The sequence below is a fragment of the Paroedura picta genome, chromosome 11 (assembly GCF_049243985.1).
Source record: "Paroedura picta isolate Pp20150507F chromosome 11, Ppicta_v3.0, whole genome shotgun sequence".
NCBI classification, from domain to species: domain Eukaryota; kingdom Metazoa; phylum Chordata; class Lepidosauria; order Squamata; family Gekkonidae; genus Paroedura; species Paroedura picta.
Genome location: NC_135379.1, coordinates 26,402,928 through 26,418,343, shown reverse-complemented (window position 1 = coordinate 26,418,343; position 15,416 = coordinate 26,402,928). Strand labels below are relative to the sequence as shown.

At 43.6% G+C, this 15,416-nt stretch overlaps 1 non-coding gene across 1 annotated transcript; it reads left to right on the top strand.

The window, feature by feature from the left end:
- The first annotated feature begins 14,168 nt into the window (after positions 1–14,168).
- LOC143821182 (U6 spliceosomal RNA) lies at positions 14,169–14,271 on the top strand. The gene has a single exon (XR_013225722.1). It is a non-coding gene; the product is annotated as a U6 spliceosomal RNA (small nuclear RNA).
- The last annotated feature ends 1,145 nt before the right edge of the window (positions 14,272–15,416 follow it).

Here is a 15,416-nt window from a genome sequence, read left to right as displayed (position 1 = left end):
ATGGGTCAAAAAGGCAAGTAACATTTGACCTATCCTAGGGAAATGGTCTCTATTGAAAATGGCGGTTATGATCTTTATCATTGAGAATGAAAATTCAGGCAGAATGTTGGTATTTGTGCAAGCGTTCAGTCTTTAAAAAGCAAAATGACTGATTTAATTTACTCCTTGGGCGTCCAGTTTCAACAGAGGACATTGTTAGCTAGTCCCCTTGGTGAATAACACGTTCCCCCAGGGGTGGCCAACCTGCAGCTCTCCAGATGTCCATGAACTACAACTTCCATGAGTCCCTGCCAGCACATGCAGGGGCTCATGGGAGTTGTAGTCCATGGACATCTGGAGAGCCGCAGTTTGGCCACCCCTGCAACAAATGACAAATTTGGCAGTCACTCTCTCAGCTCTTTCCTCAGAGTAGCTTTGCTGGTAGGGAGGCAGCTCTTTGTTGTTTGAAACACAAATCAGGGTAGTCATAGGCCATTTTCTTTTCCAGGACTGAATCTAATATGAATGGTTGCCCATGGAGCATCTGCCTCATTAAGTAAGGAGGGAGATAAATAGATTCAAATATTACCTCCTCGAAGCACATTCCAAGATTCTGGTATAAGACCTGCTCATTTACAGAGCAAATCTGTCTTCAGTCTTACACTGCCACCTAGTGAGCATCTAGAAAAATGCATCAACTTTGTTATTCCCCAAATTTGCAAAAGCACCTGAAAGGAAATTCAATAGCTGGATAATGGAACATTGGGAAGTCTTTAGAAAACACACCAAGATCATATATACTGTGGAGAATCTGCACTAACTTTGTATAGATTTCTGTGCACAGTCAAGGAATCCCTTTTGATCAATTAATCTTAAATGGTTATGACACTTTTAAGTGGCTCCCCCATAGCCACAGTCATCTCTTTTACTGTATTAAAATTTAAATTTTTAAAATGAAAATTACCCATAGTCTGATTCTGTAGCATTGCATCGTGCAAGATATAGAATGCAATTCTAAGTGGTATTACACCTTTTGAAACCCACTGACTTTAATGGACTTGGAAAAGTATAACTCTTTTTAGGATTGCACTGATAATCTCTAAATTATGAGACCAGGATGTTCAGGGAGAAAGGACTTCTTGGTATGACAGAGTTTTACAATTGTATAAAGTATCCATTCCTTTTTTTTTGAAATACTTGATGGGAGAATACAGACCAAAAATGTACAAAAAAGTAAAAAGCTCAACATGTGTTTTGTTGCCTCTGCAGAGTAGAAGAACTCACTGTAGTTGCTGGGGGTGCTCTAGTCTGGTCCTGTGTGTTTTAGCTGAGTGGTGCATGAGTTGTGAGACTGCCTCCCTTGATTGTCTCTGGTGGGTGGGGTGCCTGCCAAGCTGTCATGGGGTTACATTGGGGAGTCCTTGCTGGAATTCTGGGGGTGAGAAAGAATACACCATGGTTGTAGGCCATGCTCTGGACCGGTGTATTTCAGCCCTTGGTGGAGGCTGTGAGAGTTGTAGGCATGCTTCTCTTGCTTGTCTTGTGTGACTGGAGTGCCCATCAAACTGCTTTGGGGTTACTTTGGGGACGCCCTGTTGGAACTCTGTCCTTTGGTGACGTGGGTGTCTGTGGGTATAGCAGAGATACTTACTACTGAATAGAGATACGCACAGGTATGTATAATTCTGGTCACCTGTAATTTCTTGCCGAGAAATGAAGATTCCAGATCAGATGCAGGAGTCCAGATCAGATGCACAGTTGTCGATTTGTCAAGTTATCAGTTGACAAATGGACAACTAAGTTTGGATTAATCCCTGTGTTTCAATGAAATGTAAATGCTATGCCTGTTTTTCACCTTATTCTAAGAGCTTGCAAGAGACCTGTTTGGAATACATATTCATTGGTCTTATACTAAGTCAGACTGTTGATGTATGAAGGTCAGAAATTGTCTACTGTAACTGGCAGCAGTTCTGCAGGGTCTTCTTAAAAGCTCAGAAAAGCAGCAGCTCTGCAGATGACTTCCTAAAAGCTCAGAAGTGCTGTACCAGCAGCTGAAGAGCTGTAAGGGGTTAATTGTTCACAGAAACAGAGAACCTTACACAACAAGCAATCTGATGGGCTAGCTTCAGCTGAGCAGAGAGAGACTTCAGAGCTGAATGCTGAGGAGAATTTCATTCAGAATTCAGCCCTGATGGAGAGCCGTTTAACACAGACAAGAGAATTGGGGAGAGTTGGCAAGGTTGAGTGGGTAGTTAGAGGGAGATCCCCATTCAGATCAAGGAAAGGGGATAGATCTTCTAGTAAGAGAAGAATTTCCCTAACCCTACCCAGTCAAACAGGAAGTTAGTCCTGAAGAGTGGAGAGTGTGGTTAAAAACTCAGGAAAAGTACTGGTGTTTTAAGAGAAGAAGGGATGATTATCCAGAAACTAGCCAGAGAATACTCAAAGAAAGTGTGTTGGAGCATTTGGAAAACACTGGGGGGGAAAGCCTCCACATAAAGATTTAAGTAACTCTGAATAGCTTAAGAAACTATCATTAGCCTGGAATGTAGGGTCTAAAGTCTGTGCATGTATTGGTTTTACCTTAGAGTTATCTATATTGTGTTACCTCAGAATTTTTACCCCTGATTTCATCTGACCTTTCCCCTCTATATTGAATAGAATTTGGAATATAAAAACTTCTCCAGTGCCATTTTCAGTAGTTTAAGTTAAAGGGGGAATCCCATTCCTTTCTTCAAGTTGTTGGGCTAAACAAATAGCTAAATGTTCATACTGAAACAGGGTGGGACAGCCAAAATTCTTCAGGAATGAAGAAAATAGACAACTAGGGTGGCTCAGTCACAAAAGGGAAAGAAAAACGGAGAGAAAATCTTGCCTCTGAGGGAGGGAAGTGGATGGGGGTGTCATAACATCATTGTGGGAATGTGTTTCAACTGTTAAAAGGAAATTACTTCAAGGTAGAATCACACCATCTATCATCACATTGACCTTGTTTAGTCTAGAGGATTCTCTTGTGCAAGAATGCCTGTGCTCGCCAGCAACCTTCAGCTGCACTCATTTTTCAGATATAATGTTTTTTGTATAAAGGTTAGGCCACGACTGTCCTATAGAGGGCATATTAATCTTTACAAGAGGAAAATCTGAACAAGCATAAATGTCGGAGGTTTACATACTGAGTTCTGCACATAAGGTGGGCTTTGTGAAGCCCTACTTACATTTGAAAATATATGCACAATAAAACAAAATATATATTTAAAATCTTAATGTTTCCTTGCTGAGGATACAGTATAGGGAGCTTATGAATAGAGTGGATTAAAGGCACCCGTGTGGTATTTAAAATGTGCTACTTTCCAAACGCCTATGATGTGGGTTGTATATACTGAAGAAAGAAACATGAACATTGTTGATATCATCAGCAGGGTCTTACAGATTTTGCTTTTGTTATGAAGTTAGAAATTATAGTAGATAGCAAGGAGTCACTGTGGCATAGTAGTTAAAAATCTGGTGAACAGGGTTTGAGTCCTCACTCTTCTACATGTAGCCAGCTTGTCACAGCAGTCCTATCAGAGCTTTCAGCCTCACCTACCTCACAGGGTACCTTTTGTAATGGAGAGGAAGGGAGGGCGATTGTAAGCTGCTTTGAGACTTCTTCAGGCAGTGAAAAGTGGGGTATAAAAACCAACTCTTCTTCTAGGTTTCTCAACCTTGGGGTCCCAACCCCAATTGGGGTCACCTGGACCCTTCTGCAGACTTGCCAGCTTGGTGGCCACTGCAGCAACGGGTGGCGGGGGGGTGGGGCGGACCACAGCGGTGGCAGGCAGCGGGCTGTGGCAGGCAGAGGGTGGCGGAGGCGGTGGGTGGCGGAGCCATGGCACTAGCTGCAACCACGCCACTCCAGAATTTTGTGAGCCTGCGAGTGCATGTGGGCATGCGGCCACACGCCTGCGCACACTGCCCCTGCTGACCATGCTGACCATGCCGCAGCTGCAGTTGGGGTCACGGCATGACGGTAGTTGAGACCTGCTGTTCTAGATGAACTTGTTTTGGGCTGACCTGAATGACTCAGGCTAGCCTGAATTTGTTAGATCTCAGAAGCTAGGCAGGAAGTCCAGGGTCACTACACAGAGACAGGCAATCACCAACCACCTCTGAACCTCTCTTCACTTGAAAACCCTGCTGGGAATCCATAAACTGGCAGTGACTTGATGGCAAAAAGAAAAAAAAGGTTTGTTTAAAATATGATAAAGTGTGTGTTGTGTGGAAAAGACCAGGGTAGTCCTCCCTTCAGAAAGCACATAGACTCCAGGCAGCTGATCTTCCACACTAGTGATCGTTCTTCTGCCCTGCATGAAGCCTTTTTGCTCAGCTGTGCAACCAAAGCATCAAGCACTGGTGTGTGTGTGGAGAGAGAATGTTCCTTTAAGTCTCACACTCACTTCTGGCCTTCAAGCCTCCCAGGATTCACGGAGTTAAATAAATTGTTTTTACACAGAGTGTGTTCCTCTGGTGAATCTTATTAAAGAGAGTGACCACAATGAACCAAATATTTGGAAATCCAGCTATCCTCTGGGAGGCAGACCTTTGTAAAGGAGGAAAAGAAATCCAAGTTGGAAATGTCAAGTGTTATTCATCCTAAGCATGGCTATTTTTCTGAAGAGACTCTGAATCCCCTTGGCAGCTCAGGCAGTCATTGCTGGCTATTTGAAACTCAGTGCGGGGGCTCACAAAAGGATGACTAATGCCATTTACTGGAATTTTACTGTTTTCTTCAGGCTGCAGTATCCATTTCATGTTTGAGAGCAAAACAACAATTGCCAGCCAGAGTCAGTTGTGGAGCTTGAGTAGGATGCAAACAATTTTTTACATGAAAGAGGTCCTCATACAGGTCCTCATGCAGAAGATGGCGGCAAAGGCAGGAACAGCTTGAGCACTCCACTTTCAAGTGGGTGTTTTAGTTTTAAAAACACCTGGAAACTTCCCAAAACCTCCCCATAACAGAAGGGTAAGGTTGGGGGCCATTATGGGGGCTTGGCTTTAAAGCAATTTTTGGCTGTGGAGCCCAGACTTCTGGGAGCTCAAAGGGACTACACACGACAGCCCAAAACAGATGAATGGTGGAAGCACTTCCACACTCATTAACTGTTTTTTGCGGTTTTTACCGAGAACAGAAGGCAGGCATTTAAAGAGACTCAGAGTCCCTTTAAACCCTTACTTTCTGCTGCAACCACAAACCACCATGAACTGCACAAAAGGTTCATGGAAGTTCACAACAGAAGACCTGTCATGAACTTCTGTTCCTAAACCATGAACATGGCAACATTTGTGACAAATGTTGCTTTGTGATCTGATTTGTCCCTATCCCTAGTCACAGCTCTCATAAGGAGAAGTGTGGAAGGATAAAGCACCAGAGAAAGGAACTTTTCTGTTGTGGCCATTAGAAGGTGTCTCTGGAAGGTGCTCATTAGGACGAGAGGCTGGAGTTCCTGCATCCTCTCATTGCTGCTGAGCAGAGCAAATTTTGACAGGTGCTTCTTGTGATGAAATTCCTTTTCCTGCAGGATGAATTTCCTTTCCTAGCATGATCAGGAACCATTTCCCAAAACCATTGCTTTTGGAACAGGGTGTTAGACTTGTGTCTCCTACTTAAAAAAAAAACCCAGATTGACAAACACACAATTAAAAATTCTTCAATAATAACCAGATAAGATCTAGCCTGAAATGCAACCCAAGTCATTTCTCCACTATGTTCTCACTGTTGCCAATGAGAACCACATGCCCAATACTTTGCATCAAAGACTTGTTTGCTTTCATGAAAGTAAAAGAAAAAAACACACAAAAAACCCTCTTAACAACGAAACCAAATACTAGGCTGGCTTTGTTCCTCCAGGAAGCGTTTCTCTTTTTAGCTTTGTATATTCAAATTGTACTTTGGACAGCCTCGTGTTTTACAAAACTCAGATGGAGAGAGGGGAGGAGGCGGTGAGGGCTGGTCTGCACAACAATTGGCCCTCTGGTCATGGGCAGCTCTACAACCACACACTGTAGCCTGGCTGGTGTTGATAACCCCCTTCTTAGTGGTAATAGCCATATCTAAGGTTCTCCCCTCAGGACTTGGGTGTAGGGTCACCAAGTTATGCCTGGCCAGTGGGAGCTTTGGAGATCAGAACATGGGAGGCCATGGTGTTGTGTACACTTGTATGTCACTTGCAGGGAAAACCCCAGAGTGATGGAATGGCATACGGAATGCCAACTTTTCTTCCCCCCCCCCCCCCACTGCCACTCAAAGTGACAATGGGCAATGAGAGTTGCTGGGGAGAGACCCGTGGCAGCCTTACTTGGGAGAGCCCTGGGAAAATGTGCCAGGGTTCACTATTGGTGAATACTACCACCAAAAAGGCCCTGTTTGGTCGTATCATGCAGGCTGCAAACACAGGCCTGATGGTAGCTTTGAAAACCTTTACTAATGGCAAAAAAGTTTCTATTTATGTTGCCGCATTAGACAGACAGACAGACAGACAGACACCAACGTCTCAGTTAAAAAATAGCAACTTTTTAGTGTAGAAGGTATATTGACTGAACTTGAGCATAATGAACTAACTAATCAAATCACATCTGTGCACCCCAACACTGTTTTCCATATGAGCTAATTTTGTCCAGAACTTTTCATCAACATATCATTTGTCACATGTGCACTAAGAATACATATGAAAACCAACAGGATGGATGTATTACAAAAATAAGTTATAAAGCCGTTAAGTCGTTTTAAGATGTTATGTACTCACTCATTAAACTGGTGGAAAATTAGAAACTGGGTTCCCATAGGTTTCTTTCAACACCATGTTTTTAGGCAACCCATAAACAAAAGCTCTGGAGAAATGTCAACGTTCCCAAACACTTTTCCATTTGCCAGCACTTTAATTTTCAATTTTCTTCTATTTAAAATTAGTTTGCAGCCACTGTGAGCAAATCATAATGTCAAATAAATCTCCCCCTCTTTTATTGGTAGAGTGACATTAGCTGGTGGCAGCTGGAAGAGAAAAAAACAACCAGTTTTGTAACAGAAACTTAACTGATGAAATTGTTGCTATTCTATTGGTTCCCAGTTCTGGGTTGAGAGATTTGGGCGAAGGAGTCTGAGGAGGGTGGGTTTTGGGGAAGCTGTTCAATAGGGTTTAGTGCCATAGAGTTCACATTTCAAAGAAGCCATCTGCTTTAGGGGAACTGGCCTCTGTCACCTGAAAACCAGTTGTAATCCCAGGAAATGACCACCTGGAGGTTACACATAAGTCAACATGTCAGAATTGCAGGAAACAAACAATCGAGGAAGCTGACAAATGGGCTACACAAGTAGTCAATAAACCTTGTGTGCCACCTGGAGATTGGTAACCCTGGATACAATTATTTGAATAACAAATGGGTGCCTCTAATCTATAATCTGATCCTTAGAAACATTCCAGGAAAATATGTAAACATAGTGATCCAGAAGAACAAAAATCTTGGTTACGGTGTGAAAAAGGTATATGCATCTTTGTGGCGTTTGTGCAGTCCTTCATGGGTCTGCATCTTCTCAGACCTGCCATGGAGAAGAGCTAGCAAGCTTAAAACAAGTTTCTAGAAGAAGAGTGTTCACCCCTCACCTCACAGACAGTGACTGTCCTGCCCAGAGTCACATGATGTGGGAGAGGTTAGCACTTCCCTCTCAGTTCTCTTTTTGCCGCCAGGGAGAGAGGACTGTTCAGCAAGCTGGAGTGGAACACATGGTGCTAACACTGTCAAACAGAATACCTGGTCAGGACATAAATTTAGACTATAAATAAGACTGTCAAAATCCAGAGCTATTAAACATGCCTTTGATTCTTTGGTACGCATGATTCAAGAGCAGTGTTTCCTTTTTGCTCACGGATGATTGCATGTTATAAACTTATATGAATGACTATGGTGGACACAGGTACCTAGAGGTCATGTCACAAGGACAAAGATTTATTTGCCTGTATCTCTGATGAGTCCAAATATTCTGAATGAATTTGTGGCATTGTATCCTCCAGTTAAAAGCTAGTTATTCAGTGGAGTGTTTTCCTTCCTTCAGTATACATAGTGTTTCCCAAACCCGGGCCATGGAGCCCTTGGTACCAGGCCGTGACAGGGGGAGGGAGGCGTGGGCACCGGTGCACCACCAGGCATGCCTCCCTCCCCCCTGCTCGCTGTGGCAGGAGCGATTGGCCACTTCAGCGCTGAATCAATCAAACCTAGGGGAGAGGGAGGCCGGGGGGAGAGGGAGAGCAGCGCTCTCCGGGAGGTGCAAACGCACAGGTAGTCTTAAAACCAAGCATGGGTTTTCTTCCCCAAGTGGTGCCTAAGTAACTCCTAGGTCAAGAGGTTTTCTGACTGGACACCTAACTCATAAGCAGAGAGGGCTCTGCATACAGGAGATGTTCTCAGGACCCTACTCTTTTTTAGTTTCATGGAATGGGCTGATCCAGGCAATACAGGAATCACCTTACTGACCTGGGAAAGTGTAGAATGGCCTTTGTACAGACATTATCATGTTGAATGTTGTTATCCATTAAACTGACTTAATCTCTGCCTGAGGTAGATGGTCATATTGGTATCTCTCTGCATTACACATATGCTTGGAGTTTTTTCTGCAGCCTTCATGGCTGGATTGCTTCTAATAGACATCTGCAGTGGGGTGACCAGGTCGAATGAGCCATATTCTTCTGCCACTATGCCATAACTGTCAACTTCTGGAGAGAGGTTACTGTGGATAGAGTGACACTTCAATATATTTTTCTGCTGTATAAACCCACACCCTCCTCCATTGTGAATAATCTTGCTATTCTCCCATGTGGGACTGCACAGAAACTACAAAGATGAAAACAGCATTGCACTTACTTGTAACTGCTATTCATTAAGTGGTCTTCTGTGCATTTACACATCCCTCCCTCCTTCCCACTGTGATTGATTGGCTTACCTGTTCTGGTAAGGAGGAAGGTAAGCAGGAAGGAGAACTAAGGGGAGAGTACAAACCCCTCCCATATCATGTGACTTTGGGTGGGAAAGTCACCCTCTGTGAGGACTTGTTTTAAGCTTCCTAGCTTTTTCCCATGGCATGCCTGTGAAGACACAGACCCATATGTGAGTGTACAGAAATCCTTGTGCTCAAATTAGTACCTGTCTAAGAACACTAGCTTCATTTTAGTTTTTTGGAACTATGTTAATGTTTATAACAATAGATGTTCAAACAATGACATAGAATAAATGGTTAGTCTGTAAGAAAAACCTTGACAAGTTTCAGAAGGCTGTGGAATTGAACTGGGCACTTTGGATGATGACTCTAATTATCTTATGTGTTAGGAGTATATTGTGCCTGTCATGTTTGATTGATTGACTGACTGCTCTGCTCTGCTGGCTCATGGCAGTTTATAACAGGTAAAAACCACAGCATAAAAATCCTCTTCAACCACCCTCACCGTTAGCCACCCCCCCCCACACACACACTCTCTCCCAGCTTTATAACCCAACCCACCCACCCCCCATTCCTCTCACCCAGCATGTCTACAATTACAGTAAAATGACAATCTCAACTCTAATCATCAAATGATCAATCAGCTGTTGTAAAGGCTTCTTGAGATGCCATGGTATTGACTCAATTGCATACCAAATAGTTTTCCTTAACTGTTTTTTCTTTTTGGCTTGGCCATCCCAAACAAACTGCATAACAATGGATTCTTATCTTAAGAGGGCTCCAAGTTTTTCCCCATCCACGTAGGTCATTCTAACAACAAATCCTAAAGCAGGTCCTAAGGAGACTGATAAGTCACATTGTTCTCATAGTTCCCATGAGATAATTGGGCCTTGCTTCATCTAACCAACAGCATACAGAAATCTTCTGGATGTCAAGCTTGTTTAGAAGGCTTTGCTTATAAAATCCTTCACTGTTTAAGAAGATTTGGTTCTTTCTTTTGTAGCATTGAGATATATTCTGTCACGTAAAAACTGTAAACATTACAAAAATACATTTTAAAATTATTCAGGGTTTTTTAATCTCTCCAGATTGCTTTTATAATGGATTTTGTTTTAATGGATTCTGCATTTAAATCCTTCAGAGTGTTTAGCTTCCTTACAACCATCTGGCTCTCTTAACCAATATCCACTAGCTCAAGATTAAATAAAAAGAGCACTTACAATCCACTTTCTCCTGATATCCATTTATTAATGTACACAATTGGATTACAAGGCTCAAAATAGATCGAGCTTGAATTAAATAAGAATTGACCTACCTCTTGGAATCCTCTAGTAAAATGGATGGCTTTTTATTTTATTGTTTTGAACTGTGATGAAGCTCTTTGTTCTCTGAGGGCTTTCACATTAGTCTCATGACAGCCATGTGCAGAAGTCATTGTCATCACCTACTCCGCACAGACTGAGCCCCACTGACATACCCGGAACCATTGAGGACACCCATGGCCGAAATGAGGCTTGAACAGTTTTGCAGTTTGAGGCTTGAACAGTTTTGCACAATTTCATGTGGCAGGCCTGGGGTGTGATGAAGGAAAGTGCCTTTAAGCACTCAGTGGACATATGCTACGAGTCATCACCAGCAGCCATGGCTCCCCTGTTGCCTCCTGTGTTTATGCAAATACACCTTTCCCTTCAATTGCTAGCGTGTTCACTGAGCAGGATGTGGTGGACATATTTGAAATAGTAAATGGTAAAGGTATCCCCTGTGCAAGCACCGAGTCATGTCTGACCCTTGGGGTGACACCCTCTAGCGTTTTCATGGCAGACTCAATACGGGGTGGTTTGCCTGTACCTTCCCCAGTTTTACCCCCCAGCAAGCTGGGTACTCATTTTACCGACCTTGGGAGGATGAAAGGCTGAGTCAACCTTGAGCCGGCTGCTGGGATCGAACTCCCAGCCTCATGGATAGACAGCTTCAGACAGCATTTCTGCCGCTTACCACTCTGCGCCACAAGAGGCTCATATATAATGCCAAATGGACTTGGTTTAGGATTTGAATCAGTGCACTATTTATTTATCAGATTGTTTAGGAAATAAGCTCCTACCGACTCATAAATTTTAAAAAATCTTTTTTTTTTAACAGTGGGTAAATCCAATACAAGATTCAATTAAAGAATTTGGAACAGTATAATATAGACTGACGCTAATCAGATCTAAGCTGTGTTGGTACTTGGATGGGAGACCACCAAGGAAGATTGGATGGAGGAAAGCAATGGCAAATCTCCTCTCCTTCTCACTTGCCATCAAAGCTCCAGCGGGTTCCTTCCCATAAGCAGGCTGCAACTTGACAGCACGTTTCAGGCACACACCGATCCAGTTTGCCTTTCCATTGGTGAATAAAGGAGGCCCCCTTTGATCCCCTGAAACTGATGTTCTGGCAAAAGTCATGTGGAAGAGGGGATGTAGAAAGGAAGGGAATTGGGTGATATTGCATGAAAAAGCTGACTGGATCTGGCCCACTGACAAAACGGCACCAAGTCAATCTGCAAGCATGAGCAACTAAATAAAAGTGGTAGGGGATCCTGGGAGGAGTTTGGTGTTAAGGGTTAGGGGCCAATGGGGGGGGGAGCTTTCCCTTTCTGCTTAACAGCTGGTTGACAGGGGGGCCACAGAAAATCTTCTTTCACTTAAAATACTGCTGTGGCCAGCCTCACTGCTCAAGAGCAGATGCAGCCAAGCCATGCATGTCACTTTCCCACAACTCTGAACATTAGAGGTCTAACGCACAAGGTTGTTGTACAGATGAAACTGGATGCTGTTGCAGAGGGTCTTTTGCCTCCTGTTTCATCTGCACAACAACCCTGTGCAGTAGGCCTCCAGAGTTTCATCTCCACAACAACCTGTGTGGGAGGTCTTAAATGTTTCTTTTCCCCCCACAGCAACCCAGTCCACCGTCCAAAGCAGCCATTCTGCCTGGGGAGCTGGTCTTTATAGTCTGGAGATGAGCAGCAATTCCGGGAGATCTCCATTCCCCACCTGGAGGTTGGCTGTCCCTGGTCTGGAAGTGGGGCCTCAAAAGTGTGTAAGGCCCTTGCAGCCACCTGTGCAGCCACCTAGCACCCCCCTGACCTATTTCAGGTTAAGAAAACATTGCCGAGAGCAGGTAAGGTTGCCAGATTAGTACAGGTTCATGTTCTGGAATTCCACACCACCTAGGTGTGCATAAACCTGACTAGGGTCAAGACTGTTGTGCACAAAGAGACCTCCTCTTATGGTTGCCAGCTTCCAAGTGAGGCACTAAACCCACACCAAACCATGAGCTAGTGCCCATTGCATTACAGAACGCAAGAGGCTTTACTACTAGTGGGGAAATAAGTGCTGGTATCAGTTTTGTTTTGTAACCAAAGAAGCAAGCAATCTTTTCAAATATTGGTTGGAATTAAAGCTATTGTTGATGTTCCAGGACTCTGAAGATTGCTTTGGAACGTTTTTTGCTCTAATTTGCCTAGAAACCTCATTTTAAAAGAATGACTTGGCAGTGCCTGCCTCGATGATCTTTAGTGCATAGTAATTAAAATCAGAACCTAGTCTTTTGCATTACTAAGGAAATTATTCTTGGCATTCAAATTACTTCCACCTATTCCATACTGAATATCTTCAAATGATTAGTTCCAACTAATTCTCCTGTAATTTAAGTAAAAGACTCCATATCTCTTAATCCTGTTAAAGAAAGAACGGCGATTATTTTGTTAAAGAGCTCATTGGAAAAATGATCTAAGGCTTGTGCTGAATCATTAAACAAAGCTCATAATTGAATTATGCAGCAACACTGGGAAGGAATGCTTATTTTTGCCAGTTCTTTCAGCAATTTGTATGCTGTGATATTTGAGCAGCCGAACTACAGGGCCTTTTCGCACGGGGATCTTTGTTGCAAATTGTTTGCGGAATGAAAAATCGCCATTTAAAATAGTGGAATTCGTCGTTTTGCACACCTGGCTTTGTAGTGGAATCAGTTGCGTTTTTTAGCGTTTCCCACAGGCTTCCGGTCTCGGCAGAAATCGCTAGAAAGGAAGCGCTATTGCCAAGCTCGTCCCGCCCCTGGCCGTCAAGCAGCCAATGGGCAGCCGTTAGCATGCTCCCAAACAGCCCCTTTCCCTTTAAGAAAGGTTTTAAAAAAAAAAACAGACCCATAGCAACGAATCTGTGTAGATTCTTTGCTACGGAGAGACCCATCCAGCTGCCTAATGTGAGCTGTCGTTTGATTGTATGATCGTTTGCACGCTGCCTCGAGTGATAAAAAAAAATCCCCCCCCCCTTCTCACGGGCTCGATTTTCGGCTGAATTTATGTGTAAAAAATAAAGGGACTTTATTCCAGCAAACGGGCTTTTAAGTGGTTTGTGCTTAGTGACTAAAGGTGAAGGAATGAAGCCAGGGAAGCCTCTAAACAGAAAGAGGCTCGCCGGTGCGTTTATCCCCGCTCGCTCCGAGAAAAAAAAATGGCGATCGCTTCGCCGGAAGTTTGGAGAAGAGAGCCAGGGGGAGGGGCTTTGAAGAACCAGCAACAATGGTAACGCACAGGTCTTTAGCGCTAGTGTTGCAGATTGGTTGCAGGAGTGTATCGCTATCCGGAGGGTGAATCCACTTTTCTGGATTCCCCTGAAAGCGCTAAAACGAAGCGCTTATTGCTGATCGGTTTCAGGAGTGTTGCAGATTGTCTACGACGTCGTGGGTAATGCCAAATTAGTAGCGTTTTCAATTAGCAACCATTGTGCTATTTTTAAGCCGTGGGAAATGGCCCACAGTACTGAAAGATACTTGTTACCCATATACCCTTATGTATATGTACAGGATGTAGTTGTATCCTACTCCATTAAGTGACTAAATTGTGGCTTATAATTGTATTATGCGCTGGGTAATTAAAATATGTAAATTTTTAAACAGAGGCTAGATAGCCATCTGATGGAGAGGCTGATTCTGTGAAGGCAAAGGGGTGGCAGATTACAGTAGATGAGCGATTGGGATGTGAGTGTCCTGCATAGTGCAGGGGGCTGGACTAGATGATCCATGAGGTCCCTTCCAGCTCTATTATTCTATGACTTCTATGATTCTAGTGATGAATTTGGCAGGGGCTTCTGGCTTCAATTCATAATACCATTCTAACCTCTGTGGCTCTTCTGTCTATTTCTGTGGATATGTATATATACATATTGTTGATAAATTGGTGCCTGTGCTCGCTTCTGCAGCACATATACTAAAACTGGAACGATCCAGAGAAGATTAGCATGGCCCCTGTGGATAAACTGCTGCCACGAGATTCCCTTTTGCGTTTGCTGAAACTGACAAAAATGGCTCCCCCTCTGTACATTATGTGAAAATTTCCTAAAGGAATAAGTGTTTACATGTTCTGTCATACTTTGGACTTATTTTCTTTTCTCAAGGACTTCAGTCTTTGGCCTTCCTCTGGTGAAGAGAAGCCTGGAATCGCTTACCACACCAAGGTTTATCACGGACTCGGTGACTGCACCAGAGTTAGATTGCTGGCAAGTGGAATTGATGTCAGTGGATGAAAAACATGTTGACATGATGATGCCTGACTGCAGAGTGAGTCAGAAAGACCCTCTCTGGAGTTCAAGCAGGACAGAAGGGCCTGGACCCTGAAGAGGAGGCACAGAAGAAAAGGGGGAGTTCTTCTTCTCCAAGCTTGGAGAAAACATTTGGGCATGAAGGACAGTGGGAGCACTCCTTGATTCTCTGGGGATCATAGCTGAGACAAGAAACAAGTCCTCCTTAACTGGAATCCTGTTGTTAAACAATACAGGGTGTTCCATTAATCAAGAAAGTAGAACAGTGAAAGGGAGCAGAGTAACACGTGTAATTAGATAAGTTATAAGACTCTTGTGAGTAGGAGCTTGTCCTCTTAGCAGGCTCCATCCCAGATGCTGGGTCTGTGTCCTCTGAGGCAAAGGGGAGGGATATGCCCTGTAGGTCACACTTGTATGCAGCAATTATAGCTAGAGGACAGAAAACTGCACATTACATCTTTGGCTGCATTAGTATGTTGGAATTTCTTTGCATTTTCATAGCAGCTTCAACTGCAAGACTTGGACTGGTTTAGAAATAAAAAAAATTAAAAAGTTAAACTGCTTTGTGGGACAATATTGGATTTGATTTCCAATTTGTATCCTGTTTTTCAGTGTTAGCATCTGTTCTGAAGGTTTTCACTAATCATATGCCAAGCAAATCTAAAACATTATTTTCAGTCAAAGGGCTGTTGCCACTTGATATTAGATTAGAGACCAACTCACAGCAACTCCACCCCATCTGGAGCTTGACTGGACTGCCTAGATTTTTTTTTTAAGTAAGAGGACCAGGGGCATAAACTTTTTTGGGGGGGGGCTGAGGGGCTTGAGCCCCCCTCCCTGGTTTGGCTGGGAGGGGGGGTGGCTCAGCCCCTCTGGACAACCAGTGCCAAATC